Below are 22,416 nucleotides of genomic sequence, written 5' to 3' on the forward strand. Positions count from 1 at the left end.
GCCATGGAAAAATTCTTTCCATAGAGAGTTGTGAACACAACTCAGCGCATCATGAAAACCAGCCTCCCCTCCATGGACTCTGCCTACATTTCCCGCTGCCTCAGTAAGGCAGCCAGCGTAATGAAAAACCACACTCACCATAGATATCCTGAACCCCCCTCCCCACCCCACCCCACCCCGGAGATATAAAAGCTTGAAAGCAGGTTCCACCAGGCTCAAGGACAGATTGTCACCACGGTTCGGGTATGGCCCAAGTGTGGAGTGAGAGACACTGAAGCAGGTTGATAGTTCACAGACTTTAATTCGAAAAAGGGAAAATTAAACAATAAATGCTAGGCCAAACAGGGCCGTTAACTAAAACTCTCAAAAGGGAGAACGAAGCCTACACTGCGGCTGAAAAGAACATCTAACCATTAAATGAAAACCACTAGTCTTCAGAGTCAGTTGATTTTGAAAGTCCAATAGCTCAGGGAAGGCCGAATGCAAAACAGCAGTGAAGCTTTGCTATGTTCTGTCCAAGTAGCGACAAACACTACAACAATAAGAATGTAGTTAAATACAATCACGATTAAATAATAATTACCTGACAGGTGCAAAGTCACAAGTGCCATTGCCGTATCTACCGCGCTGCCGAATCCGTGGCACAGACTCTACATTGCTGAAATAAGACTTGAAGATCCGGTGCGAGAAGATGGATTCCTGATCTCCTGTTAGCCTCCCTCCCCCTCCAACTGTAGCAGGAGTATTACCTCTCTCTCCCTCATTTGAGAGAGAAAGAGAGAGAACCTGTGAGATGTCGAAGTGTTATGATGGGCAGTAGCTTTTAATAGATTTTAGATCATGATCCCTGGGGAGCTTTTCAATTGCTTGCATGGTGGGTAGTGGGTGTTTGATGCTTTTGATGAAGGGGGTGGGGGGGAGGAGGGGGAGGGTTGAAGCTTTTGCTGTTGTTTGTGCGTGGGAGGGTGTAGGCAGGCTTTAGGATTCTGATGTCTTCTGTCATTCATTCTTTTGGGGTAAGCTTCTGTTTCATAGATGTCCACAGAGAGTAAAAATTTCAGGTTGTATATTGTATACATTCATTGATATTAAATTGAACTATAGAGCCACAATCTACCTTGTCAAGACACTTCAACCTTATTGTCCACCTGCACTGCAGTTTCTCTGTCACTGTAACACTTTATTCTGCATTCTGTTGCTGTTTTCCCTTGTACCACTTCAACTTATGGATGAAGTGAAATTATCTGTATGGGTGGCCTGCAACAAAGGACTGTGAATACGGCTGAGAGGATCATAGGGGTCTCCCTGGCATCCATCGGGGACACTTATCAGCCATTCATCAGACACACTGGACCTTGGTACATGGCACAATAACAAACCAATTTATTCATTTCTCATGCCTACCCTGTTTATGCCTATGATAATTCTGTACATAGGCATCCGTTAGTCTTGTGAGACCATGGATTTGTGCCTTGGAAGGTTTCCAGGGTGCAGGCCTGGGCAAGGTTGTATGGAAGACCAGCAGTTGCCCATGCTGCAAGTCTCCCCTCTCCACGGCACCGATATTGTCCAAGGGAAGGGCATTAGGACCCATACAGCTTGGCATCGGTGTCGTCTCAGAGCAATGTGTGGTTAAGTGCCTTGCTCAAGGACACAACATGCTGCCTCCACCAAGGCTCAAACTAGCGACCTTCAGAGAGGAGACTTGCAGCATGGACAACTGCCGGTCTTCCATACAATCTCGCCCAGGCCTGTGCCCTGGAAACCTTCCAAGGCGCAAATCCATTGTCTCACGAGACTAATAGATGCCTATATATAAATTCTGTACACTCCTCGGCCTTCTTCACTCCAGGGAAAGCAAAACCAACCTCTCCCATCATTCCTCAGCACTGAAACACTCCACCCAGGTAACATAAAGATAAGTTCTTCTGCAGAAACTGGAAACTCAGAGTTCATTTATTCATTATGTGCCGTGTTGTATGATATGGGCGATCATGGTCTTTCTGTGACCATGACTGTTCTTGGCAAATTTTTCTGCAGCAGTGGCTTCTGTTGCCTTCCTCTGTGTAGTGTCTTTACAAGACGGGTGACCCCAGCCATTATCAATACGCTTTAGAGATTGTCTGTCTGGCGTCAGTGGTCACATAACCAGGACTTGTGATCTGCACCGGCTGCTCATACGACCGTCCACCACCTGCTCCCATGGCTTCATGTAACCCTGATCAGGGACTAAGCAGGTGCTACACCTTGCCCAAGGGTGGCCTGCAGGCTAGCGGAGGGAAGGAGCGCCTTACACCTCCTTTGGTAGAGACTTATCTCCACCCTACTATTCCAACTAAGCCCACGTTAATGTTATACACCCCTTCACCTTCTTCACTACAGGGAAATCAAAACCAGCCTCACTTGTCATTCCTCAGATCCCAGGTAACATAAACAGAAGAGATTCTGCAGAGGCTGGAAATCCAGAGCAACAAATCCAAAATGCTGGAGCAACTCATCTGATTGGGCAGCATCTATAGAAAAGAATAAACAGTCGACCCTTCATCAGGACTGAGGACTGTTGCTCTAACCTTTCCGCATCCTGGGGTTAATGCAAGATTAGGTTTTTTGACACTCTTTTTTTATGGGTTCTTTTGGGTTTCTTTGTTTCATGGCTGCCTGTTAGGTTGCATAATGTATGTAAACTTTGATGATAAATGTACCTTGAACTTTGGAATTTGAGATTGTGACCTCATACTAAACGCAGGCCCAACCTCTATCCCTGGTTATGTAGGTGGTGCAGGACCTCCTCACCATTCCCGACGTCACTGTTCTATTGATGATTGTTTGATGCTCCAGGTTACTGAGAAGGAAGTGTCTAATCCGGTTTGACAACATTCCACAGACACAGGTCACCGAACCAGATTCATAGCGTTCACTTGTCCCCGGCTCATCATCCGCTGCTGGCCCGACCATAACTACGGCTCAGAGAGGCAGCAGGGCCAGAAGCTTCAACGTTCTCCCCTCCATAGGGTGACCCAATCAGCAGGCAACTGACTCGGGAGAGAGCCATGTTTGTGTGTGTGTGTTTACGTGCCTAAATTTCTCTCCTGAACAAGAAAGCACAGCAAAGCCTCCATGTCCCAAGAAGACTGAGGCAAGTGAGGCTCCCCACCTCATCTTAACTGAATTTTACAGGAGCTCCACTGACAGCGTCTTGACAAGCTGCATCTCCTTCTGGTGTGGGAACAGCCAAGCATCAGACTGGAAGTTCCTACAAAACACTGTGAATATGGCTGAGAGGATCATGGGGGTCTCCCTGACAGCCATCAGGGACATTTATCAGGAGTGCTGCATACGCAGGGCCCTTAGTATTGTCAAGGATCCCACCCATCCATCCAGTGTCCTCTTTGACTTCCTACGTCAGGCAGGAGACTCCAATGCATGAAAACAAGAATGGTCAGGATGGGAAATACTTTCTTCCCTCAGGTCATTAGGCTTCTAAACTCCCTGCCACATCGCATTCGAAGTGTCACTGGTAAATCTGTTCTGTACCTTAACAATATTTAATTTCTGCACTTTAGTGCATTATTTACGTGTGATTCATCTGTAGATTTTATCCTTCCTTTCATTAGTTGTCATGTTCTGTGTATGTTATGTGTACTACTCTGTTTTGTTTATTTATTTATTAGGATAGAGTGTGGAGTAGGCCCTTCTGGCCCTTTGAGCCTCGCCACCCAGCCACCCCTATTTAATCCTAGCCTAATCACGGGAGAACTTACAATGACCAATTAACCTACCAACTGGTACATCCTGTCCTATCAGCTCATGCTGGCTCTCAGACTGATCCCATTTGCCGCCGCCCCCCCCCGCCCACCAACTTCCCTGGGAAATATTCTCCTCCTTGTCATCGTCATTCTGTGCCATGCCATATGTCGTGGGCGATCATGCGATCATGGTCTTATCCACGACTATTGTTCTTGGCAAATTTTACAGAAGTGGTTTGCCATTGCCTTCTTCTGGGCAGTGCCTTTACAAGACGGGTGACCCCGGCCATTATCAATACTCTTCAGAGATTGTCTGCCTGGTGTCAGTGGCTGCATAACCAGGACTTGTGATGTGCACCGGCTGTTTCCATGGCTTCACATGATGCTGATTGGGGTGGGGGAGGGGAGATCTGAGCAGGTGCTACACCTTGCCCAAGTGTGACCCGCAGGCTAGCAGAGGGAAGGAGTGCCTTATGCCTCCTTTAGAAGAGATGTATCTCCACCCTGCCACCTTATTGGAATATTCTCCTCATAGTACTATCGTAGCACCATAGTTTGATGTTTTGCTTTGAGTGGGTTCCATGTTTTGTTTTGGGAAGATGAATCTCAGAGGTGTATACTGCATGCAGCCCATGGTATTACAGAAACGTTACTGGCATGGTTGGAACATTGGTTGATAGGCAGGAGGCAGCAAGTGGGAATAAAAGGGTCCTTCTCTAGTTGACTGCCAGTGACTGGAGTGTTCTTCAGTTGTCAATGTTGGGACTGCTTCTTTTTATGCTGTATATCAATGATTTACGGCATAAAAAGAAGCATAATCAGATGCCAAGATCGACAGAGAGGTTGACAACAGACCGGCAAAGGCAAACAGTGCGTTCAGCAGACTGTACAAAAGAGTTTGGAACAACAAGCATTTGAAGAAAGGCACAAAGATCAACGTGTACAGAGCTGTTGTACTGACCACCCTCCTGTACGGCTCCGAGTTGTGGGTCACCTACCGTCACCACCTATGACTCCTTGAGCATTTCCACCAGCGCTGCCTCCGCACCGTCCTCAACATCCACTGGAGTGACTTTGCCATCAACATCGCAGTCCTCGAACAGGCGGAGGTCACCAGCATCGAGGCCATGCTGTTGAAGACACAGCTGCGCTGGGCAGGGCACGTCTCCAGGATGGAGGATCATCACCTGCCCAAGACTGTGCTGTATGGCAAAATCTCCACTGGCCACCGTGACAGGGGGGCACCGAAGAAGAGGCATAAGGACTCTCTGAAGAAATCCCTTGATGCCTGTCACATTGACCATCGCCAGTGGTCTAATCTAGCCTCTGATCACAAGACCTGGCAAAACACCTTTCACCAGTCTGTCTCCTCCTTCGACAACGCATGCAGGGCTGGCGTTGAGGACAAAAGGAGAAGGAGGAAGAACCGTGATACAGCAGCACCACACCCAGAACAGAATTTCCCTTGCAGCCACTGTGGCCAAACCTGCCTGTCCCATATTGGCCTCGTCAGCCACCAGCAGACGTGGGCAGCCCCCTTCCTAAATCTTCATTCACGAAGGCAAGCCGTGAAGATGATGGATTAGGTGGCTTTGTTGCCAAGTTTGCAGATGATACAGAGACAGGTGGAGGTGCCGGTAGTGTTGAGGAAACAGGAAGGCTGCCAAAGGACTTACACCAATTAGAAGAATGGGCAAGAAAGTGACAAATGAAATACAATGCTGGAAAATGCATGATCATACACTTTGGTAGTAGAAATAATTGTGCAGACTATTTTCACAAGGGGGAGAAAATCCAAAAATTTGAGATGCAAAGGACTTGGGAGTCCTTCTGCTGAACACCCTAAAGGTTAGCTTGCAGGTTGAGTCAGTGGTGAGGAAGGCAAATGCCATATTAGCATTCATTTCAAGAGATCTGGCATACAAGTGCAGGGATGAGATGCTGAGGCTTTATAATGCATTGGTGAGGCCTCACCTTGAGTATTGTGAGCAGTTTTGGGCTCGATCTTTCAGACTTTCCCAGTAGATCCCGAAGAAAAATCAAAAGTAAATACACAAATACTGTTGTAATGTGAGCATTATAAAAGTAAGTAATACTAATTAGGATAATGGTAATATAGCAATATTTTAGCTGAAAATCTGTTTGTAAAAAGAGATTGTTTCCGGGTTGCGGGGGTTTAGTTCCGTTCTATCTGCCCAGTGCGCATGTGTGTAGCGGCCCCACCATGCACCGCGTTTTCAGCGTAGCCTGTGCTGCATCAAAGTGACCAATCAGATTAGGGATAAGCGTACTGACTGGCGCAAACATCAATACACGGCAGTGGTCCCCAACCTCCGGGCCGCGAAGCAGGCAGTGCTGCAGCGGTAGTCGGGATGCACACAGCACATTTTCAAGAAAAAAAAGCCGAAATAAACAAGCTAATTAATTAGGTGCTGCCCGGCACGTAAATGTTGGCTCAGATCAGAGGCGACGCAATCGGCAATCGCTCGTGATATCCTGATAGCGTAGCGGAGGCTCCACGAAAGAAGGCGAAAACATACAAATTCCATCCAGAATGGGAAGAGGAATTTCTATTTACCTTGGTGAAAGACAAGTGTGTATATATGTTGTGCCACCAAACACAAGCACTGACTAAAAGAGGGAATCTGGAGCAGCACCGCAACACCAACCACCAGGAATTTAAAAACACCTACCCCCCAAAGAGCGCAATTCGTGCCTGGAAAGTTGAGCTTAAATCGGGGTTGTAGGCCCAGCAATCGTTTTCCACAAAACATGCTGCTCAAAATAAGGCTGCTATTGAAGCATCATTTCGTGTAAGTCACCTTTTGGCTGAACACAAGAAGCCTTTTACAGATGGCGATTTATTCAAGGAAGCAATGGTCATTACCGCAGAGACAGTTTAAATGACTTTAAAAACAAAAACGGTATCACAACCGCAATACGTAATATACTGCTTGGCCCTGCAACAGTGACAAGGAGGGTAGAGTCACTGTCAGAGGACGTGAATATTTTTCACTACAGTTCGATGAATCCCTGGATGTAATGCAAACAGCTCAGCTTGTTGTATTTGTCAGAATGGCTTTCCAGGATTTTACAACAAAGGGGGACTTCCTCACTCTTTTGTAATGAAAGGAAAAAACGAGAGGTGAAGATATTTACAATGAGTTTAAAAAAAATCCGTGAAAATGACATCCCCATTCATAAACTGGTGGCAATTACTACTGATGGGGCCGAGCATTTTCACAGATGAAAATTATTAAATCTAAGTACGGGAGTTGACTTGCTGACAGACACCTCACTAGGGTTGCCAACTTTCTCACTCCCAAATAACGGACAAAAGTAGCAGTCAAATACCGGGACATTTGTGTTTACCCCGAGAAAGACTACCATGACCATGAAGCCTTGCGCGGGCACCTGTGTGCACATGCGCGTACGTGCCGATTTTTTTTCTCTTTACCCTACCAGTTGGTTTTGGCTTAATTTTCATTATTTCTGCTTTATATAGGCTGTGTATTTATCATATCATTCCTGCTTTTAATATATATTAGTGTTATTTTAGGTTTTACGTGTTATTTGGTATGATTTGGTAGGTTATTTTTTTGGGTCTGGGAACGCTCAAAATTTTTTTCCATATAAATTAATGGTAATTGCTTCTTCGGCGTAAAGCATTTTGGCACGAAAGGATTCATAGGAACGCTCTACCTTAGCAGGGGGAATACTGGACAGTTGGCAACCCTATACCTCACAGACTGTCTCAGACTGGCTGTCTGTAGTTATGAGCCAAATTTCAGGGAACTAGCAGAAAGTATTCAGCCCCAGTCATCATACTGTGCAACAGTCAATTTTTATTCATTTGTTTTTCGTGTTGAAATAAAAGTAAATAATGGAACTTAGAATTAAAGGTGTGAAGTATTGTAATATTCTTAAAGAAGGACAGCTATGGCCTGTTTGATATGCTAGTTACAGTGTTTTCTTGTTTGAATTAATTTGAAAGTTTGACAAAAGTATTTTGTGTAATTCAAATACAATTCGCCCAAATAAAAGGTCTCAAATTGGAAGTACAATCTGAGCTGTTTTTTCTCTGAAACGATTTAGTAGGTAGATCTTGCCCTTCACTGAGGTCGAGGTAGGGGATCTTGGGCTTAAAAAGGTTGGTGACCACTAGTTTACAGTATCTGTATCCGTGTCTCTTTGTGTATGAGTGTCTGTGTCTGTGCGTGTATATGTATGTGTATGTGTTCACATTTTTGTTTGTGTGTATGTGCATGTCTGTGCATCCATGTGTGGATATGTGTGTGTGAGTGTGTGTATGTGTCTCTGCGTTTCGTGTGTGTGTAAGTCTGTGTATGTGTCTCTGCATGTCTTGTCTCATTTTGTGTTGTGTGCGCAGAGTTTGCACGTTCTCCCTGTGATCACATAGGTTCCCCCATGTACTCCGGTATCCTGCCACGTCCCAACGATGGGTTAGTTTCATGTCATAAGCTGGCATCTGGATGTGAGGAGGAACCTGGGGGAGTCAATTGGAGCATAGCGAAGTAAGGGAAGGATTAAGTGGTCAGCACTGATTCAGTGTGCTGAAGGGCCTGTTTCTCCCCTGTATCTTTCTGCGACTCCATGATGCTAAATCTGAAATCACCCCCGGAAGTCTTTGGAAATTATATTCTCTTGATTGTAGATCTTCAAAATGCTGACACACCCAAAGCTCTTTGTTTGCCTGGCTGGTGTTGATGAGGTAGGGCTCTTTTCCACTGACAAAGAGCAGGGTTTATTCACATCCCTAAAATAAACAGTCATTGTGAAGACCGCACAATCAGATTAGGTGTTTTGTTGGTGAGGGTGAGGAGGGAGCAAACTGTGTACACAAAAATACAGCCTTGCTACATATACTTCCTCACCTCAGAATCAGAATCAGGTTTAATATCTCCGGCTTATGTTGTGAAATTTGTTATTATACAGCAGCAGTGCATTGCAATACATAATTAGAGTAACTGTAAATTACAGTAAGAAATATATATATTTATAAAGTTATATTAAATAAGTAGTGCAAAAAATGGGAAAAAAAAAGTGTTCGTGGGTTCAATTCAGAAAACTTTGGAAAGAGTTAGTAAAATCGTACAAAGTGATCGAAAGGGGAAGGGGATTCGTGAGGACTGATGACTCTAGCCAGTAGAGTCTGGCCTTAAAGAATCAAGCTCTCTGGCACAGGTTTGCCACCGTTGGGAAGGGTGGGATTGTCACTCACCAGATGTGAGGAAGCCTAATTTCATCATGTCAGTCAGTACTTACATGATTGTGAGAACTTAACTCAAATAAAAGTAGAGGCAACATAATCAAGGGTCCCTCCCAACCTGGACATTCTCTCTTCTCCCCCTTCCTGTCAGCATGAGATGGAGGGAAATGTTTAACGATGAGCTTAAAGCTTCCTTGAAGAATCACAACATACCGACCAACTCCTTGAGAATGTTTGGACATCCACGTCATGCCTTCTTTGCGCCACCACGGAGAAAGAAGGACAACGCTTCTACTTAGATGTTTGCGTAGGTGCGGCACGTTATCTAAAGCTTTGACAAACTTCTATTGATGCATAATGGAGAGTATACAAACACCGGTGCCCGGGTACATTAAAGTTCACAGCCCAGTCCACAGGGCTTGTGCACAGTCCTAACACATGGTGTCGAGGATCCCATTGACCATCCCCAAAGCTTCTTCTGCACCAGGAGTGGGCAAAGTCAAAGTAAATTTATTATATTCTATACATGTCACCATCTACTACCTTGGGAGTCATTCTTTTGCAGGTATTTACAGGAAAGAAAGAAATACAGTAGAATTGATGAAAAACTACATAAACAAAGACTGACAGACAATCAATGTGTAGAGAAATTGTGCAAATAAATAGAGAGACAGATAAGCAAGCCAATAAATAAATAATACTGGGAACATGAGTTGTAAAGTCCTTGAAAATAAGTCTGTAGGTTGCGGAACATACACAAAATGCTGGAGGAACTCAGCAGGCTAGGCAGCATCTATGGAAAAGAGTACACTTGACGTTTCAGGCCAAAACCCAATGTTTGGGTCCTGCGGGAGGGTTTCGGCCCGAAGTGTTGACTGTGCTCAGCAGGCTGCCGGGCTTCCTCCAAACATTTTGTGTGTGTTGCTCAGATTTCCAGCACCTGCAGATTTCCTCCTGTTTGCTATAGGCTGTGGAATCGGTTCAGGAGCCTGATGGTCGAGTATCAATTGCTTCTGAACCTGGTGGTGTGGTATCTAAGGTTCCCTTACTTCCTTCCCGAGAAGAGGGCATGGCCTGGATGGTGGGGGCTGCTTTCTTGCAGCAGAGTGCTCCTTGTAGGCGTGCTCCATGGTGGGAGGGTCTTGCCTGTGATGGACTGGTCTGTATCCACCACTCTCTGTATGTAGTGGGTTCCATTCCTAGACATTAGTGTATCCATACCAGGCCATGATGCAACCAGTCAGGATATTCAGCACTGTGCATCTATAGAAGTTCTTCAGAGTCTTAAATGATAAGGCTGAATCTACACCAACTTTTAAGTATGTAGAAGCACTTTCATGCCTTCTTTGTGATGGTACTTATGTGTTGGCCCCTCCATCAACTAAATCCTGGGGTCACCATTGATCAGAGCCAACTGGAGCAGCCGAATCAGTATCAGTATCATGGGAGTCTGGGGATCTGCAGTGAGTGACTCCTCTCCTGACACCTCAAGACCTTTCCATTATCTACAAGGCACACGTCAGCAATACACCACTCTACTTACTGCCCTTAATCCCTGTTGGTGTCTGGGGTAGCAATAAAGGTTCTTCATCTCTGTCTGCCCTTGACCACTCAGATCTAGAAGGATTATCCGTTGCTGTTTCCTTAACAGTCTTGTTTGACCAATCAGGGCTTTTAGTTCTGAGTTGAACCCCTGAACCTGGAGGAGTGATTGACCACTCTTAGTCTGGCCTCTACCCTTTGACCTGCTTGGCATGGGTGACACAACCAAGAGCCAAAGCTTAAAGCCCTGAGTCCAGCCAGCATAGCTCTCCAGGTCACTGAAGCATGTAAGCCTCCAAACCATGGCAAGGTTGTGGTCCTCTCAGACGACACCACTATATCTCAATGTAGAAAAGATTTACAAAGATGTTGTTGCACTCAGTGGACTGAGTTAATGGGAGACAATGGACAAGCTAGGACATTTTTTAACTGGAATGTAGAAATACGAGAGGTGTCCTTATGGAGGGGTATAACATCATGAGGGGCATGGATAGGGCAAATGCACACTGTTATTTTCCCGGGAGTTGAGAATCAAGAACTAGAGGGCGTAGGTTTAAGGTAACATGGGGAAGATTTAATAGGAACTTGGTGGGCAACTATTGGGTGGTTTGTTTGTCAAGCAAGCTGCCCAAGGAAGTGGCTGAGGCAGATACAATAACAACTTTTAAAAGGCAGTTGGATAGGTACACGGGTTGGGAGGACTTAGAGACTAAATGCTGGCAAAAGGGATTGCTGTGCTTGGATGGGAATCTTGTTCAGGAGACACAAATGGGCTGAATGGCCTTTTTCCACGCTGTATGACTCCATCTCCTTCACCAGAAGGACTGTAGTGGCTTATGAAAGCATGTTATTCCCCCAACCCCACCTTGTCAAGGGGCAGTTAAGGGATATAACCATATAACCATAGAACAATTACAGCACGGAAACACGCCATCTTGGTCCTTCTAGTCCATGCCGAACTCTTACTCTCACCTAGTCCCACCGACCTGCACTCAGCCCATAACCCTCCATTCCTTTCCTGTCCATATATCTATCCAATTTAACTTTAAATGACAACATCGAACCTGCCTCAACCACTTCTGCTGGAAGCTCGTTCCACACAGCTACCACTCTCTGAGTAAAGAAGTTCCCCCTCATGTTACCCCTAAACTTTTGCCCTTTAACTCTCAACTCGTGTCCTCTTGTTTGAATCTCCCCCACTCTCAATGGAAAAAGCCTATCCATGTCAACTCTATCTATCCCCCTCATAATTTTAAATAGCTCTATCAAGTCCCCCCTCAACCTTCTACGTTCCAAAGAATAAGGACCTAACTTGTTCAACCTTTCTCTGTAACTTAGGTGATGAAACCCAGGCAACATTTTAGTAAATCTCCTCTGTACTCTCTCTATTTTGTTGACATCTTTCCTATAATTTGGTGACCAGAACTGTACACAATGCTCCAAATTTGGCCTCACCAATGCCTTGTATAATTTTAACATTACCTCCCAACTCCTATACCCAATGCTCTGATTTATAAAGGCCAGCACAGCAAAAGCTTTCTTCACCACCCTATCCACATGAGATTCCACCTTCAGGGAACTATACACCATTATTCCTAGATCACTCTGTCCTACTGCATTCCTCAATGCCCTACCATTTACCATGTATGTCCTATTTTGATTAGTCCTACCAAAATGTAGCACCTCACATTTATCAGCATTAAAGTCCATCTGCCATCTTTCATCCCACTCTTCTAACTGGCTTAAATCCCTCTGCAAGCTTTGAAAACCTACTTCATTATCCACAACTCCACCTATCTTAGTATCATCTGCATACTTACTAATCCAATTTACAACCCCATCATCCAGATCATTAATATATATGACAAACAATAAATGCTGGTATGTCTGTGATGGCTAACTTCCAATTAGTGACTAAATGACGGTGGTGGTTGTCCATTGTGTCTGATGATGACAGGAGCCCTGTGGGGTGAGTATTGGCAGTGGAAAAGCCATTGCACTGGGGCAGTTCCAGTCTCTTGACCTCAGAAGTCCAATTCCAATGTCACAACAAGCGTCACAAATTGGGGTCTTCCTTGGTTGCAGTGAATGAAGATGACTTCTTCTGTGCCTTGTCATGCCTTTCGTCCATTCTCCATGGAGCATTGCAGTACCACCTCCCTGGCCATTGGACCTCACTGTAAATCACATGCTCCCAGACCACCAGAGCAGGCTGCGCATGCTGGGCCAGGCATGTCCCCAACTCACCTGCTTTAGCCCACCTACCAAAGCAGTGTACTGGGATGTGGTCAATGTCACTTCCAAAACTACTTAGAGCCACAGGTGAGACCTGATTGTCCAGTGGGGACCAAAGGTGAGTGAGCTGTCCTAGAATAGAGATGATAAGCCCCTACACCAGAGGTGCCATCCTTCCTAGATCCGCCATACAACCCAGTGACTGCATCATGATTATAAAGCAGCACATACAAAATGCTGAAGGAACGCAGCAGATCAGGCAGCATCTATAGAAATGAACAGATAGTCGACGTTTCAGGCAGGACTGAGAAGGAAGAGGGAAGATACCAGAATAAAAGGTGGGGGAGGGGAAGGCGGACAACTAGAATGCAATAGGTGAAGTCATGTGGGTGGGAAAGGACAAGGGTTGGAAAAGAAGGAACTTGACAGGAGAAGAGAGTGAACTATAGGAAAAAGGGAAGAAGGAAGAGACCCAAAGTGAAGTAAAAGGCAGGTGAGGAGAGGTAAAAGGTCAGAGTGGGGAATATGGGAAGTGGAGGGGGAGGAAAATTTTTTCAGTGGAAAGAGAAATCAATATTCATCCCATTAGGTTAGAGGTTACCCAGGTAGAATATAAGGTGTTTCTCTTCTATCCTCAGGGCAGCATCATCTTGGCACAATGGAAGGCCATGGATCAACATGTTGGAACAGGAATGGGAATCAGAATTAAAATACTTGGATATCGGGAATTACTGCTTGTGGCAGAAGGTGCAGAGGTGCTCAACGAAGTGGTCCCCTAATTTACGATGGGTCTCACCACTGTAAGGGAGGCCACATCGGGAGCACCAGACACAATAGCTAACCCCAGCGCATTCACAGGGGAAGTGTTACTTCACTTGGAAGGACTGTTCGATGCCCAGGATAGAGCAAGCGAGGAGGTGTATGGGCAGGTGCAGTATTAATAATTACAGTGTAAATCACTATGCTGATACTTTCTGTTTACTTTAGTCACCAAAGAAATTTGACGCGTCTCCCACTAACACTCACCAATTTTTATCAATACTCCATAGAATGCATTCTATCCAGACCTATTGCTCGGTACGTCAACTACTCAGTCCATCACCGTAAAAAACTGCAGAGACTTATGGACACAACTCATGACCATGACCATGACTGATCTTGGCAAATTTTTTCTACAGAAGTGGTTTGTCATTGCATTCTTCTGGGCAGTGTCTTTACGAGACTGGTGACCCCGCTCTCCCAACCATTATCAATACTCTTCAGAGATTGTCTGCCTGCTGTCAGTGGTCACATAACCAGGACTTGTGATATCCACCGGGTGCTCACAAGGCCATCCACTGCCTGCTCCCATGGCTTCATATGACTCTGACTGGGGGGAGTGGTGTGATAAAGCAACACCTTGCCCAAGGGTGACCTGCAGGCTAGCAGAGGGAAAGAGTACCTTATGATTCCTTTGGTAGAGACATATCCCCACTCCACCATCCAACCCCACTTATAACAGAATTGAATTGACCTCTAGTATGATAAGATGGGCTGTTGACCTCACAATCTACCTCAGTATGGCCATGTAAAGTACTTTATTATCTGCATGCACTCAACCTTTCCTGTAAGCGTTATAGTTCACTCTGCATTCTGTTATTGTTTTCACGTGTACTACCTCGATATACTGATGCAAAGAAATTATCTGCATGGATAGCATGCTAAGCAAGGTTGTTCATTGGACCTCGGTTCATGTCACAGTAATAAACCATTTTACTAATTTATGATTAAAAGTTGTAGTTCCTAATATAAACTGTATGCACTCCAGACTAACTTCGGGAAGTAGATAAGCCTACAAGAGGAGAGGCTGTACTTGTTCGGGTATTGGGAAATGAACCTGGTCAGGTGTCAGGTCTCTCAGTGGGAGAGCATTTTGGAGATAGTGATCACAATTCTATCTCCTTTACCATAGCATTGGAGAGGGATAGAAACAGACAAGTTAGTGAAATGTTTAATTGGAGTAAGAGGAAAAATGAGGTTATCAGGCAGGAACTTGGAAGCATAAATTGGAAACAGATGTTCTCAGCGAAAAGTACTGAAGAAATGTGACAAATGTTCAGGGGATATTTGTGTGGGGTTCTGCTTAGGTACGTTCCAATGAGACAGGGAAAGGATGGTAGCGTACAGGAACTGTGGTGTACAAAGGCTGTTGTAAATCTAGTCAAGAAGAAAAGAAAAGCTTACGAAAGGTTCAAAAAACTAGGTAGCAATAGAGATCTAGAAGATTATAAGTCTAGCAGGAAGGAGGTTAAGAATGAAATTAAGAGAGCCAGAAGGGGCCATCAGAAGGCCTTGGCAGACAGGATTAAGGAAAACCCCAAGGCATTCTACAAGTATGTGAAGAGCAAGAGGATAAGACGTGAGAGAATAGGACTAATCAAGTGTGACAGTGTAAAAGTGTGTATGGAGCCGGAGGAGATAGCAGAGGTACTTAATGAATACTTTGTTTCAGTATTCACTATGGAAAAGGATCTTGGCGATTGTAGGGATGACTTGCAGCCGATTGAAAAGCTTGAGAACGTATATATTAAGGAAGAAGGTGTGCTGGAGCTTTTGGAAAGCATCAAGTTGGATAAGTCACTGGGACCGGACAGGATGTACCCCAGGCTACTGTGGGAAGCAAGGGAGGAGATTGCTGAGCCTCTGGCGATGATCTATGCATCATCAATGAGGATGGGAGAGGTTCCGGAAGATTGGAGCGTTGCGGATGTTGTTCCCTTATTCAAGAAAGGGAGTAGAGATAGCCCAGGAAATTATAGGCTGCTGAATCTTACTTCAGTGGTTAGTAAGATGATGGAGAAGATCCTGAGAGGCAGGATTTATGAACATTGGAGAGGCATAATATAATTAGGAATAGTCATCATGGCTTTGTCAAAGGCAGGTCGTGTCTTACGAGCCTGATTGAATTTTTTTTTGAGGATGTGATGAAGGTAGAGCCGTATATGTAGTGTATACGGATTTCAGCAAGGCATTTGATAAGGTACCCCATGCAAGGCTTATTGAGAAAGTAAGAAGGCATGGGATCTAAGGGGATATTGCTTTGTGGATCCAGAAATGGCTTGCCACAGAAGGCAAAGAGTGGTTGTAGATGGGTCATATTCTGCATGGAGGTTGGTGACCAGTGGTGTGCCTCAGGAATCTGTTCTGGGACCCCTACTCTTAGTGATTTTTATAAATGACCTAGATCAGGAAGTGGAGGGATGGGTTAGTAAATTTGCTGATGACACAAAGGTTGGGGGTGTTGTGGATAGTGTGGAGGGCTGTCAGAGATTACAGCAGGACATTGAAAGGATGCAAAACTAGGCTGGAAGTGGCAGATGGAGTTCAACCCAGAAAAGTGTGAGGTGGTTCATTTTGGTAGATCAAATATGATGGCAGAATACAGAATTAATGGCAAGTTTCTTAGCAGTGTGGAGGATCAGAAGGATCTTGGTGTCCAAGTCCATAGGACACTCAGAGCTGCTACGCAGGTTGACTCTGTGGTTAAGAAAGCATACGGTGCATTGACCTTCACCGACCGTGGGATTGAGTTTAAGAGCGGAGAGGTAATGTTGCAGCTATATAGGACCCTGGTCAGACCCCACTTGGAGCACTATGTTCAATTCTGGTGGCCTCACTATAGGAAGGACATGGAAACCATAGAAAGGGTGCAGATGAGATTTACAAGGATGTTGCCTGGATTGGGGATCATGCCTTATAGGAATAGGTTGAGTGAACTCGGCCTTTTCTCCTTGGAGCGACAGTGGATGAGAGGTGTATAAGATGATAAGAGGCATTGATCGTGTGGGTAGCCAGAGGCTTTCTCCCTGGGCTGAAATGGCTAGCACGAGACGACATAGTTTTAAGGTGCTGGGAAGTAGGTACAGAGGAGTAGCGAATCGTAAACACAAAATAATCTGCAGATGCTGGGGTCAAAGCAACATTCACAACATGCTGGAGGAACTCAGCAGGGCGGGCAGCATCTGTGGAAAAGATCAGTCAATATTTCGGGCCGTAACCCTTCGTCAGGACTGTAGAGGGAAAGGGCAGAGGCCCTATAAAGAAGGTGGGGGGAGGGTGGGAAGGAGAAGGCTGGTAGGTTCCAGGTGAAAAACCAGTAAGGGGAAAAATAAAGGGATGGGGGAGGTAAGGCAGGGAGGTGTTAGGTAGGAAAGGTGAAGAAGGAATAGGGGAAAACACAATGGGTAGTAGAAGGAGGTGGAACCATGAGGCAGGTGATAGGCAGCTGGGGGAGGGGGGCAGAGTGACATAGGGATAGGGGAAGGGAGGGGGAGGGAATTACTGAAGTTGGAGAATTCTATGTTCAAACAGACAGGATCTCCCAGTAACACACATCAAAATTGCTGGTGAACGCAGCAGGCCAGGCAGCATCTGTAGGAAGAGGTGCAGTCGACGTTTCAGGCCGAGACCCTTCGTCAGGACTCCCAGTAGCCACCCACTTCAACTCTGCTTCCCACTTCCATTCAGATATGTCCATACATGGCCTCCTCTATTGCCATGATGAGGCTAAACTCAGGTTGGAGGAGCAACACCTCATATACCATCTAGATAGTCTCCAGCCCCTTGGTATGAACATAGAATTCTCCAACTTCCGGTAATTCCCTCCCCCTCCCTTCCCCTATCCCTATGTCACTCTGCCCCCTCCCCCAGCTGCCTATCACCTGCCTCATGGTTCTGCCTCCTTCTACTACCCATTGTGCTTTCCCCTATTCCTTCTTCACCTTTCCTGCCTATCCCCACCCCCACCCCTTTATCTTTCCCCTTACTGGTTTTTCACCTGGAACTTACCAGCCTGCTCCTTCCCACCCTCCCCCCACCTTCTTTATAGGGCCCCTGCCCCTTCCCTCTTCAGTCCTGACGAAGGGTTCCAGCCCGAAACGTCGACTGATTTTTTCCATGGATGCTGCCCGACCTGCTGAGTTCCCCCAGCGTGTTGCGAGTGTTAGGTACAGAGGAGATGTCAAGAATAAGTTTTTTACGCAGAGAGTGGTGAGTGCGTGGAATGTGCTGCCGGCAATAGTGGTGGAGGCAGAAACGATCGGGTCTTTTAGAGACATCTGCAGCTTAGAGAAATAGAGGGCTATGGGTAAGCCTAGGTCATTCTAAGGTCAGGACATGTTCGGCACAGCTTTGTGGGCCAAAAGGCCTGTATTGTGCTGTAGGATTTTCTATGTTTCTAATTCTCCAACAGTACACAGTAACACTTCCTGAACCCGTAGTGTGATTCCTAAGATTTTTGTACCTTCTTCTGTGGTTGCTGGGTTGTCCTTGATCATGCATGCTGCTTTCCTGGTACTGCGCTCCATTTAGACGTGCTCAATGGTGGGAAGGGCCCTGTGACGGACTGCCCATAATATTACATATTATTTATACTATATTAGATATTAAAACTCTCTATACAGTACTAGATACTAAAAGCCATCGATGAGATACTAAAAATCTTTGGAATATTGCAAAGCCTAGGTCGAGTGGATGTGGAGAGGATGTTTCTGATAATGGGGGAGTCTAGGACCAGAGGTCACAGCCTCAGACCAGGAGGACGTCCCTGCAGAACGGAGATGAGGAGGAATTTCTTTAGACAGAGGGTGGTGAATCTGTGGAATTCACTTCCACAGATTCTGTGGCGGTCAAGTCATTGGATATATATAAAGCAGTGATTGATAGGCTCTTGATTTGTCAGGGTGTCAAAAGGTTCCGGGGAAAAGGCAGAGGGAAAATAAATCAGCCATGATTGAATGGTGATGCAGACTAGATGGGCTGAGTGGCCTAATTCTCTTCATATGTCTTATGGTCTTATAATCTTTCTGTGCCTCTCATAATTTTTATAGTATATTAGAAATATGTATGCCTTTTAATATTTTATAATTTTATGTAATTATATAAATTTTGCCACTCCTGTTGAAGATAGTACCTTTAAGATTAAACCTTACTTCAAACCTGTTCCACCTTTCTTATTGTTGGGTGAGATAGACGGTGGGGGGGTATATTTTTCTACGACGTCTCGCGGTCCATGTTCATTCGGCCACAGCGAACTGGCGACCCGGTCGCAGTCGACGCGATCTTGCTATCCGCAGAGCGGTCGCCTCTGTCGGCACCCCCCGTCCCACGTTCCCTCCCCGTTGCTGTGCCCGCAACAACCCCCCACCCCCACCCCGCCGCCAGGGTGGGGGTCAGGGGAAAGGAGGTGGACACCCGCCTCGTGAGGGCAGCCGAAATTGAGCGATCGCCGAGCAGATAGTGCAGGATAGAGGGCACTCAAGGGTTAAGGTTAACACGACAAATGTTTGCCCGCGCTGAAAGCCTTTAAAAATCACAGTGTCAGGCGACAGCAACCCAGAGGTGTGCAGAGACTGAGAGAGCCAACACCCAACACCAGGTACAGTACTAACGCGCGGAACGGAAAGGAAGCGAGGCCCCCGAACAAGACCCCCTTCCTTCGAGGTGTCACAGTGCCCGTTGCTTCTTGTCACGGGCCAGGTATTAACAGCCTTTAATTTAATAATATTGACGTGCAGGCAGGGAAAGCGATCATTTTGAACAGGAAGCTAATTTTAGACTATTTCTATTCTAGCTGTTTCTCCTGGAATTCCAAGTCTGAGATTTTATCAGTTGCGTGTTTAGTTTGCTCGTTTGAATCGTGAGGGACAAGGACACTTACGGAATAATTGATTTAGGGGGCCTCTAACACATGCCTCCCTCGATTTTTGGACCCTGAAGAACCTGGGTCTCCCCCGCGGTGTGAGTTGGGGGGCGGGCGCGGTTGGGGAGTGGCACAAAGTAGGAGGGTATCAGAATAGGACCCTCTCCTTGGCATCGCCATCTTCTTCAGCCCTTTCCCTCTTCCACCTATCTCACTTCATCCCAGCTTCCCCCCCTCACCTGGTCTCACCTATCACCCGTCAGCTTGTACTCCCTCCCCTTACCCACCTTCGTATTCTGACGTCTGCCCCCGGCCATCTGGGCCATGCCCTTTCCTCGACGCTGTGGAGAGGAGTAATCGGTATTAGGATTGTATTGACCCTCGGAGATGCTCGCTCCCTGCACATGGGCTGTTTGAATGTTCAGGCAAAATTGGAAAGGTCGGGTACGGGCCAACTCGAGGCGCCGGAGTCCGGACCAGAGAGCATGGCAAAGCTGTAGGACGCGGGTCCGAGAGCGAGGAACGACCCGTTGTTTGGCCGATTTAAGCGCCGGAGCAGATTGAAAAATTCAGGGGGTCGGGACCGGAGGCGAGGGACGAACTGGTGTTCAGTTCGCGACGTTTTCTCCTCTCTGCGCTAAACTGAGGCTGTGGCCCGTGAATATATGAGCGACTGGATCGGCTGAAGGGATGACTGGCTTCGTGGCTGTGGATTCACTTTCGTGAACATCAGTTGTTTGCGCGATTTTTTTTTCTTGACGTTGAGTGATGGTCTTTTTTAGTGGGTTCTATTGGTTTTCTGTTTCGTGGCTGCCTGTAAGGAGACGAATCTCAAGGTTCCGTACAGTCTACATACTTTGGCAATAAATGCGCAATGAACTTTGAATGTCACTTGTCGCTTATCAGCCCGTGTCTAAATGTTCTGGTTGGGTGACGGTGTGGCGAATGGTTGTGTGCTATCACCTGTACTGAGTTACAATGGAACGCTTTGTTTTGCATGACATCCACATCAGCTCAAATCACATCAATACCTCAAGGAAATGCAAATGACCGCAATGGAAAATGTTTCTCCCCACCCCCGACTGGTAACCACAGTGATCTGAAACCTGTAAATGTGTCTCTGTCCTTCTAATCGACATTAGCGTCTATTTTTAACAAGGTTTGTTCAAAGATGCTCTTCCGCACACTGCTGTTGTAACATATGGTTACTGTGGCCTTCTGGTCAGCTTGAACCAGCCTGGCCATTCTCCTCTGACCTCTCTCCTTACCAAAGTGATTTTGCCCATGCAACTTCTGCTCCTGGAAATTGTTCTAAACAAGTGGCTTGCCATTGCTTTCTGGGCAGTATCTTTACGAGATGGGTGACACCAGCCATCATCAATACTTTCCAGCAATTGACTGCCTGGCAACAGTGTTCACATAACCAGGTCCTTTTTTTTGTATTTCACACTATTCTCTGTGAACTCTAGAGACTAATATTGTGCATGAAAATCCCAGGAGATCAGCAGTTTCTGAGATACTCAAACCACCCCATCTGGCAATCATCACTTAGATCACATTTCTTCCCCATTCTGATGTTTGAGCTGCTGCCACATGCCTGGCTGACTTAAATATTTGCATTAATGAACAGATGCCACTGAATGTATTCCAGTCCATGACCTCAGAAGCCGGGCTCAGGTAGAAACCCCTAAACAGAACAGAATTAGGATCAGAGTAACATTCAGATTCAGAATTGGGGTTATTATCACTAACAAAATGTCATGAAATTTGTTGCTTTGTGGCAACAGTACAGTGCAGATCCTAAAAATTACTACAAAATTACAAAATAAATAAATAGCAAAAGACAAGGAAGGAGGTAGAGTTCATGGTTCATGGCTCCATCAGAAATCTGATGGCAGTGGGAAAGAAGCTGTTCTAAAAGCATCGTGTGGGTCTTTAGATTTCTGTACCTCCTCCCCGATTGTACTATTGAGAAGTGGTTCATTCATTATTGCCATGTCATAAATGTGAGTGATTATGGTCTTTCCATGACCGTGATTGTGCTAGACAATTTTTTCCCCAGAAGTAGTTTGCCATTGCCGGCTTCTGGGCAATGTCTTTACATGACAGTGACCCCAGCCATTATCGATACTCTTCAGAGATTGTCTGCCTGGTTTAGTAGTCGCATAACCAGGACTTGTGATGAGTATCAGCTGCTCAAACGACCATCCACTACCCACTCCCATGGCTTGACACGACCCTGGTCAGGGGCTAAGCAGGTGCTACACGTTGCCCAAGGGTGACCTGCAGGCTAGCGCAAGGAAAGAGTGCCTTTGGTAGGGACTTATCTCCACCCTGCCACCCCAATGAGAAGAGGGTACTTTTTATTTAGCCGTTTCAAGGCATCTCACCAGCCTTTGTTCTCACTGGTCTGCTGGTCCGACATATGGTGGGACATCCCACAGATGTCCCTCATCCATGTCGCTGGCCTGTTCTCTAATTCCCTTACATTGCCATGACTAAAGCCCTAACCTGATCCCTAACTTCCCTCCCACAGTTCAGACCCACCCGTTACTAGATTAAATGGTTATTGCAAATTGTCCTGTGGTCAGGCAGGTTGCTGGGGGTCACAGCTCATTGGGCCGGAAGGGCCTGTTCTGTGATGTAATTCGAGTTTTAAAAAAACACACCTTTTCAAATGACCCAGGGAATGTTAAACCCAGGCTGAATGGGTGCCTAGATCTTCCATTGTCAGTAGCAACCTAAAGCACAGGAGGGTTGGATCAGACTGTCTGGTAAGAGGGAACCTCTGCCGGTGTTAAACGTCCTTTTTTGTGTCCCTTACACTGGACAACAATTTTTTTTTTGAAAGTGCTACTTCCTCAGAAATTTATTTTGTTTAACATAGACCTCTTGAACACATAATTTCAGACTACTTGCATCACATAGGAATTTGGAGAAATAAGAAATTAACTTTTATTGAATATAATGCCTTTGTCGGCACC

The 22,416-nt window shown here is 45.9% G+C and overlaps 1 protein-coding gene across 1 annotated transcript in view; it reads left to right on the forward strand.

Annotated features, from left to right (window-relative positions):
• Positions 1 to 18,897: 18,897 nt before the first annotated feature.
• Positions 18,898 to 22,416, forward strand: part of LOC134346256 (cornifelin homolog) — a 44,594-nt gene continuing 41,075 nt past the window's right edge. The window contains exon 1 of the mRNA XM_063047593.1: positions 18,898 to 19,168. The gene's annotated coding sequence lies outside the window, so the exon portion shown is untranslated. The remainder of the gene's footprint in view (positions 19,169 to 22,416) is intronic.

This window comes from Mobula hypostoma, chromosome 5 (genome assembly GCF_963921235.1).
Source record: "Mobula hypostoma chromosome 5, sMobHyp1.1, whole genome shotgun sequence".
NCBI lineage: Eukaryota > Metazoa > Chordata > Chondrichthyes > Myliobatiformes > Myliobatidae > Mobula > Mobula hypostoma.